A 16,327-nucleotide genomic window follows, 5' to 3' on the forward strand; every position below is an offset into this window, starting at 1 on the left:
AAGGGCCTACAATGAATATTCCTGATGTAGTGTTTAAGGTGACTGAGTTGACTGTGGCCTGAGACCCTAAACAACAGTTACTTGAAGAAATGTTCACTTTTTTTCAAAATTATTAATATATTCGAATGCTGTCTGAGCATTACTTTTCTGTCACATATTTCTACAGCGTTTGAACATTGTCTTTTCATGGAATTTTCACATTCCAAGCACCTTGTATATGTTATGAGGGTCCTTTCACTACTAGAGGCAAATTTTCTGGATTATCCTTATTATGAGTGGACTCCTTTCTTTAGCAGAAGTTGCATACAACCATGCTTTCTGTTTTAGCAGGTCCACTTTCACACTACGCTGCAGGGCAGTTACTCTTTGGTACTCTGACTTCTGAGTTTTCCCAGTTTGTTGCTGTTGTCTTTTTGTCTGAAGATTTGTCATTTAATTATTCATCTTTGTCTCTAATAATGGATCACTTCTCTTACAGTAGCTCAAACAGATGCTCTGTATTATGCTTATGGACTCTATTGTTTCTTGTCTAAGTGACAGGCAATTAACATAAACACCACCTTCTTCCTTGGGAAATTGTCTGGACTGTGGGGCAGGAGGAGATTTGTGTATTTTTTTATGTATAAATTAAGGGGACATTTGAGGCATGTCTTCTGTTATATTTACTGGAACTATCTGCTGGAGGAGAACTGTAACTGATTAAAGCACTGAGCTGAAGCTCCTTTAATAGAGAAGATGTCCTCTTTATTTTGTTCCCTTCATGTTTTCATTTAAGAGCTGACAGAGGTAGTTCTGTCACTAACTACTGCATTAACAGCACTGGGCTAGATGCTTCTGAACTTCTGTTGTTTAGGTTTTTCTTATATTTTAAGAAGAGGGAAGAATAGAGTCTGAGAAATGTATTCTAGCTTGGTGTCCTTGTACATAGCAGGGGAGTTGGACTAGATGGCCCTCAGAAGTCTCTTCCAACTCTAAGGATTCTATGATTCTAAGAAATGTTAGGTGGTGTTTCCTGGAAGGCAAGCTGAATGCCCAAGTATTGAGCAGTAGGTTTGGGTTTTGTTTGTTCCAACAAAAAGCCAAGAGCTAAGTTTTAGACATTTACCTTTACAAATCAGAAGCAATGTTTTCCCTTGCTTTTTACTAACAGTGTTGCCCACTCACCTGCATTTTTTTTTAGGTTGAAGCCAAAGAACACAGCGGCCTTCACAAGCGATCTCTCCACCTGCAGCAATCTGTTTCATTGGAAACAGCTCAGTTTTGGCCTTCTATGTTGGAAGCATGTCAACACAATTTGTCAATGGAAGCTTTTTGGATGCTGCAAGTAATGAAGTGGTCAGGATTTGGGGATTTTGCTGCTGCCAAAATATTTTTCATTTCCTGATAGCTTTCTATGATGCAGTTCTTGAAGATATCTTTCCTTTCTGAGATAACTCAGAGTGAATGTTTATTACAACAGCCTATTGAAGAAGTTCCCAACTAGAGGGTCCTCTTTGTCATGGGATATTTCTTTCATTTGCTGCTCACGGTCCTCATACAATTTATTTCACTGATAATATTTATAGTTCTTGTTATTTTTGTAGATTTTCTGCCTCAGTGTTTGTGCCACAGTAGAAACTAGCTGCAATGAGGTGAGTTGAGCTGTCCGGTGTGAATTATGAAAGAAGTATGATATTGCAGAATAAAAGGCATCTTCAATTTCACTAAGTTAAGGAGGTCACAGAGCAGTCAGGTTTATATTCACTGTTCTGGAATCTGCTCATACCCTTGCATAAAACTCTTGCTATGTACTGAAGGTAGGTAGTTGTTTTTTTTTCAGGCTATGCTTTCAGCATAGTCTGATACACAGAGTTCTCTGATGCTTCTTGTGTTTCATCTTGCCTAAAGACTCCCAGTTTTGCAGTAACTGCTGGAAATATATGCTTCCCAGACTGTTGAATGACATTTCCCCAGTGAGTTGTTTTTCTCATTATTAAATGATTTGGTTGCCTGAAGAGATCTTCAGCTTTGACATTGGTTCCTAAAAGGGGAAGGTGCACTCCTTTCCCAAATCTTGGGATCCTAGACTGTTATAAACCAGCCATAGTTTATGCCACCATGCCCAGTTCTGTACTGGCGTAGACTTCATAAAGTTTTTCCTCAGTTTACAGGTGGCAAAAAACAGGAAAAAAAGATAAAAATATGAATGTTTAGTAAGAGTACCTTCTGGATGTGTTCAGAGTACCCAGTTGAAGTACTGAGGACTTAATCCTCTGGAGAAGAAAGCAATAAAATACTTGTCATCAGTTACACTTTAGGTTACTTTTAGAGTGGGCCTAGTCTACTTTTTGCCAAGCAGGATCTCTATAGCCTTTAGTCCTCAGTTTTGAGACTTCTCAGTATTTGGGGTGCTAAGGGTTACATTCTACATTTGTCCCCATGTACAAGTAATTACTAATCCTTCAGGACTAGCATAAATTCGTGTATGACACCATGACCACCGGCATGATAAGTGTCGTCTCTGGTCTGGTACAAAGTGTAGATGTGGGCTTCTGTTTTGCATCCTGTGAAAGAGAGGAGTAATGGAAAGTGTTGCTTAAGCCAGAGGGATCTTTCATAAACATCTTTGTGAGGAATAACAACCTTCTGTCTTTTTTGGGCAGGTGTTTGGGGAGTGTAGTGTAATGTAACATTCCCTTGAGTGCCAAAAGTGCACGATCCTCACTTTCGATCCTGTTCCTCCAAAATCCAGCATGCTGCCTTCAGCAGGTCTTTTGAGGGCCCTAATATCACAGCAGTGTTGAATTCAAGTTTTTTAGGCTGACCTGTCTTTTACAAACTGAAGCTGAAGCTTTTAGGGCTCTCAGATTCTCCTTAGTTTGTCTTTTGAGAGGTTTTCCACAAATGTTAAAACTGCCCTTTTCCTTTTTTACCTATGAAATGCAAGTATATTCAGCTAAGGTTTTGAAGTATAGGTCTTTTTATGTCCCTCTTATAAGAGATTACTAGATTTATTTATTTTCTTTTCATGTGCCTTAGCATTCATCAGTTAAAAAGTAGCATAAAGTTATTAACAAAGTGAGAAAACTGTGGTGGCTGATATCAATGGCTAGTCTGTGATGTACCATCCATTGCAATGCACCTCTTGGCTCTGGCTGTGCTGCATAAAGTATGAGACCACTTTTAAGGGTGATGGTACAGACTTGTGTATGGTGGCAGAAAAAAAAGAGGTGTTAGAGAACAAGGTAATATTCTGTAGGTGGTGATAAAAAGAAAGATGTACTTGAGAGAAGTGTGTTGCAAGAAAAGTTGACTGGTGTGTCTGGGGGCTGAGATGGGCTGTATTTGGCTGACCTGGGTTGGGAGATTAAATAGTGACGGATGGTTCACATGGTTTTCTAATGAAGGAGAAAGCATGAAGCATGTCTGTGTTTGTGTGAGAGAGTGCCAGAACTTGGAGAATTGATTATGTGTGAGAAGCTTTGCATGTGAGCGCAGTGTTGGTCTGCAAGCATGTGAAGGCAAGAGTGTTTGTGTCAAAGGATGGGTGTGCAAGAACTGGTGTAGCTGTGTGTGTGTATGTACAGAAGAGAGATGAACACATCTGTGTGGGCTGGTAAGGTTTGTTGTGCTTTTAATTATTTTTTTTTTTTTTTAATTTAAAGCTGATGCGACTTCCCTCACTGTAAAACAATAAATGCTGTAAAGATGTATTTCCCTGCTGAAATGTTATTTCCTGCAAGCGTAAGTTCTTGAAACATGATTATTTGTAATAAAACATTCTGTCATAAGACATAAAAAGTTATAGTCTGATATTTTGATGAAGCCAAGTTTTGCAATACATACCTAAGTCATAACATATAGAAGACACGTAATTTGTGGACCATTACAACATACTTTGGGTCATATTATAGCCAGAGGCTGTAACTTAGTTTACCCAAAAAATATTGTGATCAAATTGAGATGTGCTTCCTGAACACTTTCACTGTTTTTTCTTTAGATTTATTTATTTTTTTTAAACATAAGAAAACATGATAAATCTGTACTCTTATTGTGTGACAACAAACAAGAATCTGGTATTTCTGACAGTCTGTCAGGAAATTTTGGTTCTATCCAGAGTTTTATAGTCATGTTATAATGTATAGCTGTGTGGAGATAGATTACTTAATGATAATTAAAGATCAAGATTTGAACAATAGGGATATGGCTTAAAAATAATTATGGAAAATATCATGATTATACTAAAGCTTTCTGCCTGTTCACATCTGTGCTTTTCAGTCAGAGTATTTTGGAAGAGCAAAAGGAATTATCTCAAATTTGGATAATCTAGGAGTCTCTCCTACCACAAGCAATTTGATGTTATTCTATTTTGCTGTAGTCTTTCCTGTGTATTTCAGTCCTATCCAGACCCACTGTGTTCTCTCTTCATTCACGGTCAGTACCTTGAACTCTTCTAGGTAGAATACAACCCATCCTTCAGAGACCATTAAGTTTTTATTTGTGGACTTTCTTTTTAATTATAGGACAGCTTCAGCTGAATTTGTTCCTCTGCAATCCTAGCTGACCACAACAAGAACTCTGTGGAAAAACTGAAACTACATCTTTGAAGAGTCTAGTCACAGAATAGTCTAGGAGCTGTTGGTGGGGAGTAGGAAACTGAAAATATTTTAAGGATGGCCTCACTTTGGCTCTCAGCTTAGTGAACACATTGTAAACTTTTTTTATTCTGATATATATATGCTAATAGTGTGCCAAGCGCAGCCAGAGTGAGAGGTGTTGAGCATAAACTTAGGCTATTCTTTTTTTTCTTAATTTAATGATAGTCTGACACATTACTCTTACGGATTCTGCCGCAGTCATAGTGCTCCCCTGTCAGCTTTATCTTGCAAAGCAGGGAAACTGTTCTGTGAGAAACTGCCAAGCTGGAGCTGGGTGCTGTGAAAAGTCACCTGGGGAAGTCCATAAACAGCACTGCTGTTCTGCCAATTCCACAGGAGTGCCCTTGCATGCCTCCTTGGAGCAGTGAGCTACTGAGAAAGTGAGGGGTAGAAAGAAAGGCCTCAACTCCTTAGGGATATAGTGGATGAAGTTAAACAGCTGATGCAAATGCAGCCTCTAGAAGGCTTAGATGATCATGAAGAGCAGTCAGTGATGGGACAGAACCCAATTTTCAAAGTTCTATTTGGCACTGAGTTGTAAGGCACGACAGATTGTAACCCCATAAGGACAAAAAGTAGTCACAGACTAGTTGGGAGCATGTGAATGGCAATTACAGTAACATGATGTCTATTTTAATTGATAAACAATGAAAGGGTGTTTCACATTACAAATGGTTTCAAAATGATTTTGATCTCCCATTTTTAACTCTGAAATGAAGGAAATTCATCTTATTTATTGATCTCAAGATTGATATGCTGTCAGTAAACTGGCTGGTACTAACTGATCTCTTCCTGCCTCCCCAGTCTCAAAAGATGCAACCTCTGAAGCACAATGGAAGTGGGTTTGTTTGGTTTGGTTCATTTTATTATTTTTTTTTCCTTTTTGTTTTACTTTGAGTGCTGAATCTCATCTGTGCTGAGTTTTTTTTTTTTTGGTTTGTTTGTTTTTTTTAAATAAGTAAAATCTTATTTGGAAGGCAAAACCAAACTACTTTCTGGAAGAAGCAAAGGGGCAATAGCATGAGTTTATTATGATGCTGCTTGCCAACTAAGTTTCTACAAATTTACTGTGTTTAGTGGATAACTCCTGCTGTCTTCTTCAGTGGGCTTTGAGTCAGACCTTGCTTGCTTGTTTTGAATTATTTGAGACAGCATACATATATCTCAGAAATCATCATTCAAATATAGAAAGGGTGAGAACAGTTGAAACACAGACTGTGAGATTTGCCAGTTGTATTGGGGAGGAAAGAAAAGCAGCACCACAACTGGAATATCTAATAAAATATTAAAGTATTCAACTGTACACATCCTGTTCCTATTAAATCTCACTTATGAACTTTTCAGAACTTTTTCATATAGCTTATGGAACGTGTACAGTTTTATGCATGCCATTACTATGACCTTTCTGCGTGGTGTTGAATCCCTCTGGTGTCTGTTTACAATGACAAGGGGATTTCTCAGGTGGTCACTGGGAAGCCTAGGGCTGCTCCACTATTCTGCTTCCATGTTTAGTTACAAGTTTTCAGCTAGGCTTTGCTTGCATGAAAGCTCAGCTGAAAGCCACAGTCAGCTGAGCAGCTCCAGATTTGCTCATATTTAAAGCTTTACATTACTGATGAAAGTTTTACCTGGAGTGTTTGAGATGATTCAGTTCTCAGACTTTAAAATAACCGAAAGCCTATGCAAACTGGGTGTAGTGATGTTTCTGTGTAACTGTATGCTCTTTTAGTGTCTACTCATCATACATAGCAAGCCTTCTTGCAAGCAAGCACACACGTGGTGAGAAAGGGAAGTTTTCATTCGACAGTTTTGGTGCAAAATTACTTTGATCCTTAGTTGTTAAGTTGTTCTGCTACATCCTTGCTATTAGAAAGTCAAACAAAATTCATAGGTTTTCTGTCTTTTTTGTTGCTGTTGTTTGTTGTGTGTTATCAGTAGTGTGGAAAAATTTGTCTTTTGTTCCTCTGGCTTACCACCTCTCTGGTGGTGGTTAGTTATTGTGCTGTATTTAGTGGCACGTGGCCTGGGAGAATTAAGCGCTGCTTCATTTGAGTAATGTTTATGGTATTAGCAGATTCATGGCTTGTGAGGATCTGACTCGTCTCCTTTCTTCAATTTGAAAGCTTTTATTTTCGAAGTTTTTAAGAATTATTATTATTATTATTATTATTATTATTATTATTATTATTATTTTAAAGAGGAATCTACTCTCAGCTACTCTGAGATTCTCTGCTACATCACATGTGAGGTTAGTCCTCTTCCATGTACCTGAGATACCTCTTGACTCTAAGTATTAGATTCTGAAATACTTCCCTTAGCTGAAATTGGTCTGTCTTTTTGTGTTTTGATAAATGATTATTGTATTTACTGAGTATTTTTACCTACATTTAATCTCTATTAAAATAACTTTATAATAATGGAAATATCATTTTTATATTCCACACCTGGATAAAACAAATACTTTAACTTTCAAACAAAATGAGGACTACTAGTATTTGTGGAAGTAAAATGGTGGTAACTTTGATATCATAAAATTGCCCCCCGTTGATTGCTAATACTAGGATCTTGCTAAAATTTAGCCACAAGAAGTTACAGAGAGATTATAAAGAAGTCCTAAAGTGATATATATATATATATATATATATATATATATATATATATATATTTTTTTTTTTAATTGATCTGGGATAGATAGAGGAGGGTTTGAATAGCCAAGCTGGGCAAAAGACAGCTTATGCCTTTTATTCAAAATTAATATAATACAATTTTTCTTCCTCTTTAGAGGGAATAGATGATTTATTGTAACTGTATCTAAAATTACTCAGGTTTCAAAGCTTCCGTTATGCAAAATAGGACAGTGATCCAGGGTAAGGCAGAGAATATAATAAAGCATGAGAGCTGTCTGAACAAAATACCAGAAACAATACAGGAAAAAAAAATATTTTTTCCCAGAATGCAGGACTAACTCTGACTACCTGAACATGCTTGAGGATATTTGTAATGCTACAACTCATTCAAAATTTTAAGACCCTGCCCCTGCAGTTTCTGATTTGGCCTTGTTATAGGAAAAGCACAGGCAAATTTCTTTTAAAAACGGAAAGTTATACACGTTCTCATATGGGAAACAGTATTTCATAGTTTGTGTCTAAAAAGTAAAGATCTGACAATGTTGGTGTGAGTCAGTATAGAACTCTTAATGCACTAAAATAGAGCCCAAACTGAATATTTTTGTTAGTACTGAGTAATTTGCTATTTTACTATTAGCTAACAGAATTCATCTGGAATAAAGATTGGTACTTACTGAGAATTAATGTGTGTTTTCATCTTCATTAATTGTAAAAGAGTGAAGTTTTCATATTTGCATCACTGAAATGTTAAATGTTCCATGGGTGAAAAAGCAGTCAACTGTAATATCTTGGGGTTGATGGTTTTGTCATAGACATCTATAGAACCAGATGTGTCATTAATCTGTGCAGGTCTTTTTGAACATTTCCATGGTTATGCTCCAATGTTGGGTCATTCTTTGTGGCCAGTGAACTTCCTCTCCTCTGTGGGATGTACCAAACAGATGGAAGCTGGATATCTAGGGAATGAAAAGGAAGCTGGCTTTTGGAGAATCTCCTCTGGAACATGGAGAAGGGAAATTTTTAGTATGCGTATGAAAGATTCCATTTCATTTAGAAAGAAGTTACACTGCATTTATTTGACACATACCCAATACATACTTTCTTTTAAATTAAACTAGAAAGTTTTACAATAAGGATAATATTCTGTAGAAACTTTTAGGGCATAGGCTTTACCCAATGAGCATTGTCACTATTCTTTCTAGATACCCTTCAAACTTTCCTATATATGCAACTGCTGTTTCACTCTGAGTTCATTCTGGCAAAACTGAAGTCCGTTTAATTTTTTTTTTTTTTTTTTTTTAATGTTAGTAGCTAATCCAAAAGTTCTGTCAGGCTGTTGGATGGGGATTGAATGATGTTTTGTCTCGCAGTAAGTTATCTGGAAAGCAGGCGTGGTGGACAAAAGTTGACACTGGTCATGCAGAACCTTGCTGCAACTATCTGAATGAAAACTAACAACTCCTGGTCATTTTTCAAGTTTGACTGCTCTGAACTCTGTCACCTTGTTAATTCTGACCTAAGTTTCCATTTTATGTAGTAAAATATACACATGCATGCTTGCAGTTGCCATTAGCTAGGACTTTGCTGTTTCCCATTAAGTTCTCAGGGAGCTCTTGTTTTGCTGTGATAGATATAAAAATGAGGACACTCTGGGGTAATTAGTGTATTTATTACACTATATGGAATGTGTTTTATTCTTGGGGTAAAATTGCAAGTCTGTAGTAAGGTGGGGCATGATGGGGGATGGACTGAAATCTTTGAGATGCTAACATGAAAGATAATGCTGATAATGGAGTATTTTTAATGAATGCTTGAACCTGCAAGTACTCCTGTATGTTTATTTGTTGACATCTATAGTATGTAGACTTGTTTTTGTAAATTCAAGAATATCCCTTTTGTAAAGATCTTTAATGCAAAGTAAGTATGCATTGGAAGACTTGTGTCAGTGGCTTTTTTTAGAGAGTCATAGTTAAGTGTAAAGCACAGTGTCTGTTAAATGCTCTTTTCCTTCTCCTTAATAGGAGTTCTTACTCCAGCTCCTGGGTACTCAATAAAATAGATAAAATTTTGTTTTGAAATATAAATATTTTGTGCATTTATATAACTGACTAGTAACATTTGTTTTGCTGAGTTTGCATTTCTTTATGCTACAAAGTAATTCTGCTCTACTAGAAAGGACTTCAGAACACAAAAGTGACTGGGTGTGTGGAAGCTGTGCCATTTTGTCAGCATCTGCTGGTCTGATAACTGCTTTCCCTATACTGTTAGTATCCTGCTTATACATCACAGTTACAGCAGCCTAATTTTTGCAGTGATCATAAAGGTACCTTACTAAACAATCATCCAAAAATCAATTGTTTTTTGCTGTGCATAGCTATATCGATGTCTAACTATCTGCTGACCTCTTCTTTTTCATCATACCCTCTGAAACTGAACTTATTGTAACCCTGTGCAAGTCAGTATGTCCAGAGGAATTAGCTGCCTATTGGAATAGGATGTTCCATTGGGTATTAGAAGCTTTTTGATTAGGCAGTTGGCTTTTGCTTTTCTCCCCGAGATCACAGATATTTGTTTTATCTAGACACCTTATTCTGAGGAAATAACTATTCTTCACTATCATAGGACCTGAGTTCTTTTTAATGCCTCTGATGTCAGTGCCTATGTATTGAAGAGGAAAACTTTCATTTATATATTGATGTATATCTCAGTTGAAGATCTTGGCTCAAGAAACTTTCTCCAGGGTACAGGTTCATGGTCAATATGTTAGAGTATCTGACTCACCTTATGGGCTGTCTAGAGTCAGTTATCTTCGGAAAACCAGGATGTATGCCTCATCCTGGCTTCCATTGCCTTTGCATAGGAAGGGTGTGGCTAATAGGAAGGTTCTGCCCATCTATTCTTAGCCATTTCTGCTAATGAAGCTGTGAAGAACGTGTAAAGTTCTCAACTGGTTACGATCTCTTCAGATAGTGCTGTAAACACAGCTGTAGACTGGAGGTGTCTCCCAGTGAAAGATGTAGGTTGCTGAGGCCTCTTAACTGTGAAAAGCAGCAGGGCTGGTTTTCTACAATTTCTATTAGGAGTTGAGTACCTAAGTTATTTTCAACATATAAGTGCTTTTTAAAAAGTTGTTTGGAAGCTTTGTCTTTTCAAACTGCTGTGTATGAATGCAGAGGCATTTTTCAAGTATATCAGTCAAGAATACAAACCTCATGTTGAAAGAAAACTGAAGAAATTACAAGTCAACATTAATAAATATAAATTTTGGTTCTCAATCACTGTGTATACATCCCACTATGTTCTCTCAAAGCCTTCCTCATCCTCTGTAACAAAACAGTTAGAATCATAGAATCACAAGGTTGGAAAGGACCTAGACGATCATCTAGTCCAACTGTCCTTCCTTTACCATACCTACAGAAAACCCCTAAACCATATCTCCTAGCTCCCTATCCAGATGGTTCTTGAACACTGCCAGCGATGGTGACTCCACCACCTCCCTGGGCAGCCATTCCAGTCCTGTTTGTTGCCTAGGAGAAGAGGCCAAACTCTTCCTCATCACAACCTCCCTTCAGGAAGTTGTAGAGTGCAATGAGGTCTCCCCTGAGACTCCTCTTCACCAGGCTAAACAAACCCAGTTCTCTGAGCCACTCCTCATAAGGCTTGTGCTTAGGCAACATTTATTAATATTTCTGTTTTATGTTTTGTGATTAAATTCACGCAGGTGGTGTCCAGAGCTCTTATACAATCTTGTTGCGGTGCATGATTTGAAAAAGCTGATTAAAAGAGGAATGGAAAAATAGCAGCAAACTTAATTTGACTCTTCTAATTAGCGTAATAATTTCCTTTAAATTTCATCCTTTCAGGTAAAAGACAATGGAATTTTTCTGATAACATGAAGAGCTGGTAGATGATGGGATTTTTCTTTCTTATTCATACTTTTTTCTCTCCTCCTTTGAATTTGGAGGGAAAGATGTTTCAGCTAAAGACTGTTTCTATGGACAAAAAAACAAAACAAAACAAAAACCCCAAACCAAAAAAACTTCAGCTGTGTTTCTACAAGTTTGTGTGTGGTTTATTTTTTGTCAAAGAGAATTTTAAATAGCTCCAAAGTTATTAAATCTTTAACAGTCTATAAAATAAGAATTATTATTTATTTATTTTAGACTACCAAAACATTCAACTCTGTTCTCTTTCATCCACTATGGCCTTAATGTGTAAAGCTGTCAAACTAGAAATATCCTCTCACTAAGGAAAACTATGCTGTTAGCTTCTAAGTAGTTAGCTGTCTTTAAAGACAAAGCTACTACGTATTATAACCTGTGTACCTGATGACAAAGTTCTTGTTATTGTGTTACGAGAGGAAATGTCTTGTTGCAGTAATGAAATTTAACTCTGTGGGTCAAATTATGTTATTCTCACTGTTAATTTTTAGGTGTTACATGAGAGTCTCATCTACTTTGTCCCAAAATTAAGAAGCTGACTATTAAGATAGCAGTTCCTGCTCTAAAAAGGTGAAATATAAATAAGGTAAGAATTTAATCTTTTTAGGGCACAGCTTACAGTTTACAGACATGTCACTTTAAGACACCGTAGCTGGTCAGCTTAGGTTGCCTTTGTATTCAGTGGCGAATATATTCAGTGAGATTCAGTGAAACACAGGCACCACCAGATGGTGATTCATCTAATCTATTTTAGAGAACTATTTTAAGACAAGATGAATCATCCAGTGAAGGGGCCTTTCTCACAGACTTATAGAAAATTTAGGCTAGCAGAGCCCTCTGCTAGTCACTAGTCCAAGCCTTGGCTCACAGCTGATCTCGTTTCCAAGTTGCATCAGATTGATCAGTGCTTATGCAATTGTGTTTTGAAAGCCTCCGAAGATGGAGAGTTCGCAGCCTTTCTGGGCACATTTTCAGTGCTGAATCATTCTCACTTTTTTTTTTTTTTTTTTCCCTTTCCCTGATCAGAATTTCCAGCATCACAACTTATGACCTTGTCTTTGTCTCTTGTCCTTTTGCTCTTCACCTTTGGAAAGACTCTGGTACCATCTTTTTGACCCACATTTAGCTAGTTAAATTCAGGAAAGTAATGCCTCCTAGATATTTCCTTGGAAACTACAATAAAAAGAGCACAATAGCATATTTGATAGAGCAGTTTATCAGCTACAAATCACTGTTTTTCAGCACAGTCCCCACTGTTTTCACCAGTGATGAACAACAGCCTTTATGCTGTGTTTGTAGAAATCTGCATGGCCATCCAGAAAGTGGCTTGTCTCATGTTACTATCACCAATCCTGAAACACATCACCCACCATCTCATTGTGCTAACTTCTGATGTTGTAGCAAGCACAATAAAAACAGGAGGCATTACTTTCAGGGCAGCTGTTTGCTCCTTTTGAGGAGAAGAGGTAGGTGTAGGGATAATAGTTTCTTGTTTAAAATATTGTGCAAGAAATGAATTTTGTTAACTGGCAAAAATAGGACATTCATGCAACATTTAATGTATTTCAATTTCTGTTCCTTTTGCTATATAACAATATGGCCTCTAAAAAGGTCTCCTTAGAAAACAATATTATCAAAGGGACCTTTAGATGAATCGGTTGAGATTCTTTCCATACATTTACTAGATACAGATAGAAATACTGTTTTTCTGCCTAATGAGTTTGTCCTTCACATAGTCCGAAAGACTTAAAAATACAGTTTTTCTCCATTCTGTGCTATTCCTTAACATAAAAATACCATTGGCTAAATTCAGCTCTGCAGTTACTCTAATCTCAGACATCTATCTGCGATCTTGTTGATTCAGCTTTAGTGGATATAGAAAGAGGAGCTGTTGAATAGATTCTTTAGACATTTATGCCTAAAGCTAGCAGGTTATTTCCAGAAGTAAGTATTAAATACTTGAGTGTGAAATTAGACAAGTATCATGCTCTCAAATGAAGGTACAGATGAAGATAATTCCATGTTAGCCTTGTTTCATAAAGGGGCCATTAATGTCTGTGAATCTTCTTTGCAGTACTATCCAGCATCTCATATTCAAAGCTGTCTAGCAAAAGTGGGATAGAATGAATGTCGGGGGCAAGTAAAGCAATTGTTTCTGCGCTTATAAGAAACCTCTGTTTTTCAGCTTGCTCAGTAGGTACGTGAAATTGACTTGAAAGTGCTAAAATCAGCCCCAGAAAAATTGTTTTGCGCTAGCCAATGCCTGGGGTGGGGGGGCTTGGTAGACCTTAGTAGACTATAACAGTACTAAAAAGATGCTCATCACCCAAGCAAGAAATTTCAGAAGGGAGAGACAGTTTCTTTAATTAGGTTCTTAGCTGACCAGTGCTGTATTTGTTTGGCTGCTTTCAGACTGCCTAGAACTTGGAGGATTTGTCACCTTCCTCAAAGCTGCGTGGTTACTACTACTGACTGAACTTCCTGAGGCTGTAGGCTCAAGATGGCTGAAAGTCCCCACTCAGCAAGGCTGCACTTATAAACCTGCCAAATTGCTGGCAAGTGTGAAGACTGCTCGTGTTAATAATACATTCTTTTATTATTTCCTGGGGATACCAAGGTGCTGATGGGATGGAATATACCCAGAGTTTACCTTGAGGTAGGGATCAGGCCTCAGTCAGGCTGCATACTTGGCTCCAAGGGCTTTAGATGAGATTAATCTGAAGTTATCTTTATGAGAGCAGTATGTTAGTATGTTGCTACCCATTTGGAAAATAAATGTCTTCACTAAAAGATATATAAAATTTATTGTAAAATATGTTAATTATAGCTTGAAGAGCAGATGGTTCCCTAGGGTACTTAGTGTGGGAAAATAATTCTTGCTGGACCCAAGGACAGTGTATGTTATCACATAGGGAATCCTCACTTCTGGCAATATATCAGAATGATTTTTTCCATATTCAAAATGTTCCGTTCAGAAACATTACATGAAATAGCACTCCTAGATGGTGGCTTTGACTTTTTCACTTCTACTGAGTAAAACAATTACCTGGCAAATCTTCCTGTGACTTGACGTACCTGATACAGAACCCCTTGTGTGGTACAAAGCTGAAGACTTTCTGTTGATACTACCTGCCCATTTAATGCATTTGAACTTTGTCCAGTGTCATGTTGTATGGCTAACCTGTATGTTTTGAAATGCCTCCTATGCTGTTTCTGCATGTTGACTCATTTGCCACAAACTATGCCTTAATTCCACCTTTTATGCACTCAGCCTAACTGTAGTATTTCATGCTAACTGGTACAAGTTGACAGGGGTCCCACGTATCGTGGAGGACAAACTTTGTTTACTGTTTTTTTGTTTTTTGTTTTCCTGTCTTAATAGTCCTCTCAGGTAGGACCTGATTGATGTTTGCATAGTATCTCACAAAAAGAGATTCAGGTCCATGAGTGAGAGGCACAGGTGCTCTTGCAGTAGAGGTGAAAAGTATTAAAGTGCTTGTTTTGCATAATTTGATGGGATTTCCTTGAGCTGAGCTTCCAGAAATCCAAACATATGGAAACCCTCTGTATGTTGACAGATATGAATTGATGGAATTTGGATGATGACTACCTGCTGTTTTTAGAAATATCCTTTCCAGCTATATCTAGTTTATTTGTTTTCTCAATGATGTAAACCTACATACAATAGGGAAAGTTACACTGTTCCACAAAAACAGTGTTTCCTTCCAAGAGTTAAGCTTTTGATTATACTTGTCTAGCAGTCTGGTAGCAAAATCAGTTTAAGATCTGTAATCTGTATCATGTAAACATTTTAATACTACATGTATATGTGTACGTATATATATGTATTTATATATACATATATACATTTATATATAAAACATATAACATGTAGCCTGTAAGAGGAACTCAGTGAGGTGTGAATTAAGGCAGGTTATGGATCTTCTAAAATGTAGGTTTTACATAGGGAAATACAAGTAGTATATAACATAACTTCTGGGACAGTCTTCTCCAGTTTTGATGTGCTTTCTCTGAAACCCATGTTTCTTGCTGGCTGCACTGCAGACTCTGGGACCTGCATACTCTGCAGACTGGGCAACTGCCCTGAGGCTAATTCTCTGGACTGGGGGATGCCTTTGCACTTCCAACTGAGGCAGCTGCTTAGAAACTGGTGGGCCATGAGATCAAGATCTTGGTATCAGGAGTCTGAGGCCTCTTAGCAGCTGGAACAGCTGGGAACTCTGGCAAAGGCTGATGCATGCAGGTGTCAGGAGGCTTGTTGCTCCCTTCAAGGAGGGTGTGTACTGCAGGGTGTTTCTGAAGCAAATTCTGAGTCTTCCCTACTTGTCCTAGTGACTACTATGGTCAACCAAGTGAGCTGGATACCCTGGACAAAACTGTTAAGCTGCTGAGAAGTGCTGACATTAAATGTTCCTTGCCCAGTTTTAAAAAGAAAAGTAAAATAAAAACAGAAACCATGCCAATACTTGTAAGCAACTTCTCAGCTTCAAACCAATTGGTGGGCTGTGTATCACAGTGTCCCTTTGCCTCGTTTATGCAACTGGGAGGTAAGAGGCCTAGGAACCTTTCTTGAGGTCATGCCAAGCTCTGCAGTGAAGCCCAGATAGCCACAAGTGACAGCATTTGAAGCAAGTCACAACCAGCTGAGATCAGCCTCTTGTGAGAGTTTGTGTGGAGTGCTTACGTTGTGTCCATCACGTTTTCTACTGTGTCTGTTTTCTTCAACTTGACTCTTCCTATCCTGGAAGAAGTAGGGGCATGGGGTGCTGCTCACAGCCATGCATCACTATTAGGGCTCAGGGAGCTGCTGGCAGGGGTGGCTCAGGCCTTCAGCCGGAGTGAGGCTCCTGACCACCTCACCTTCTCCCTATGGTTTAGGAGGTTGTGCTGCAGAATCCTGAAGATGCTTCCCATTCTTTCTAAGTGTTGCTGGGAAAATAGGCATGAAGAGAACTGTAAAAGAATCAGTCGGATTGTAGTAACAGCTTTCCATGTAAACTCGATATCTTATTTAATGGCTGTGACTGTTCTTTGCAGTAGATGGGTGTTCTGCAAGAAGAAAGTGCTTTAACAGCGTCCTTCTGGACCAATTTTAAACAAA

At 37.9% G+C, this 16,327-nt stretch overlaps 1 protein-coding gene across 3 annotated transcripts in view; it reads left to right on the forward strand.

Moving 5' to 3' along the window:
• Positions 1 to 16,327, forward strand: part of PDE10A (phosphodiesterase 10A) — a 337,941-nt gene that overhangs the window by 15,630 nt on the left and 305,984 nt on the right. The gene's annotated exons all lie outside the window — the stretch shown is intronic.

Source organism: Coturnix japonica, chromosome 3, assembly GCF_054131305.1.
Source record: "Coturnix japonica strain WE chromosome 3, WE-NBRP24, whole genome shotgun sequence".
Taxonomy (NCBI): Eukaryota; Metazoa; Chordata; class Aves; order Galliformes; family Phasianidae; genus Coturnix; species Coturnix japonica.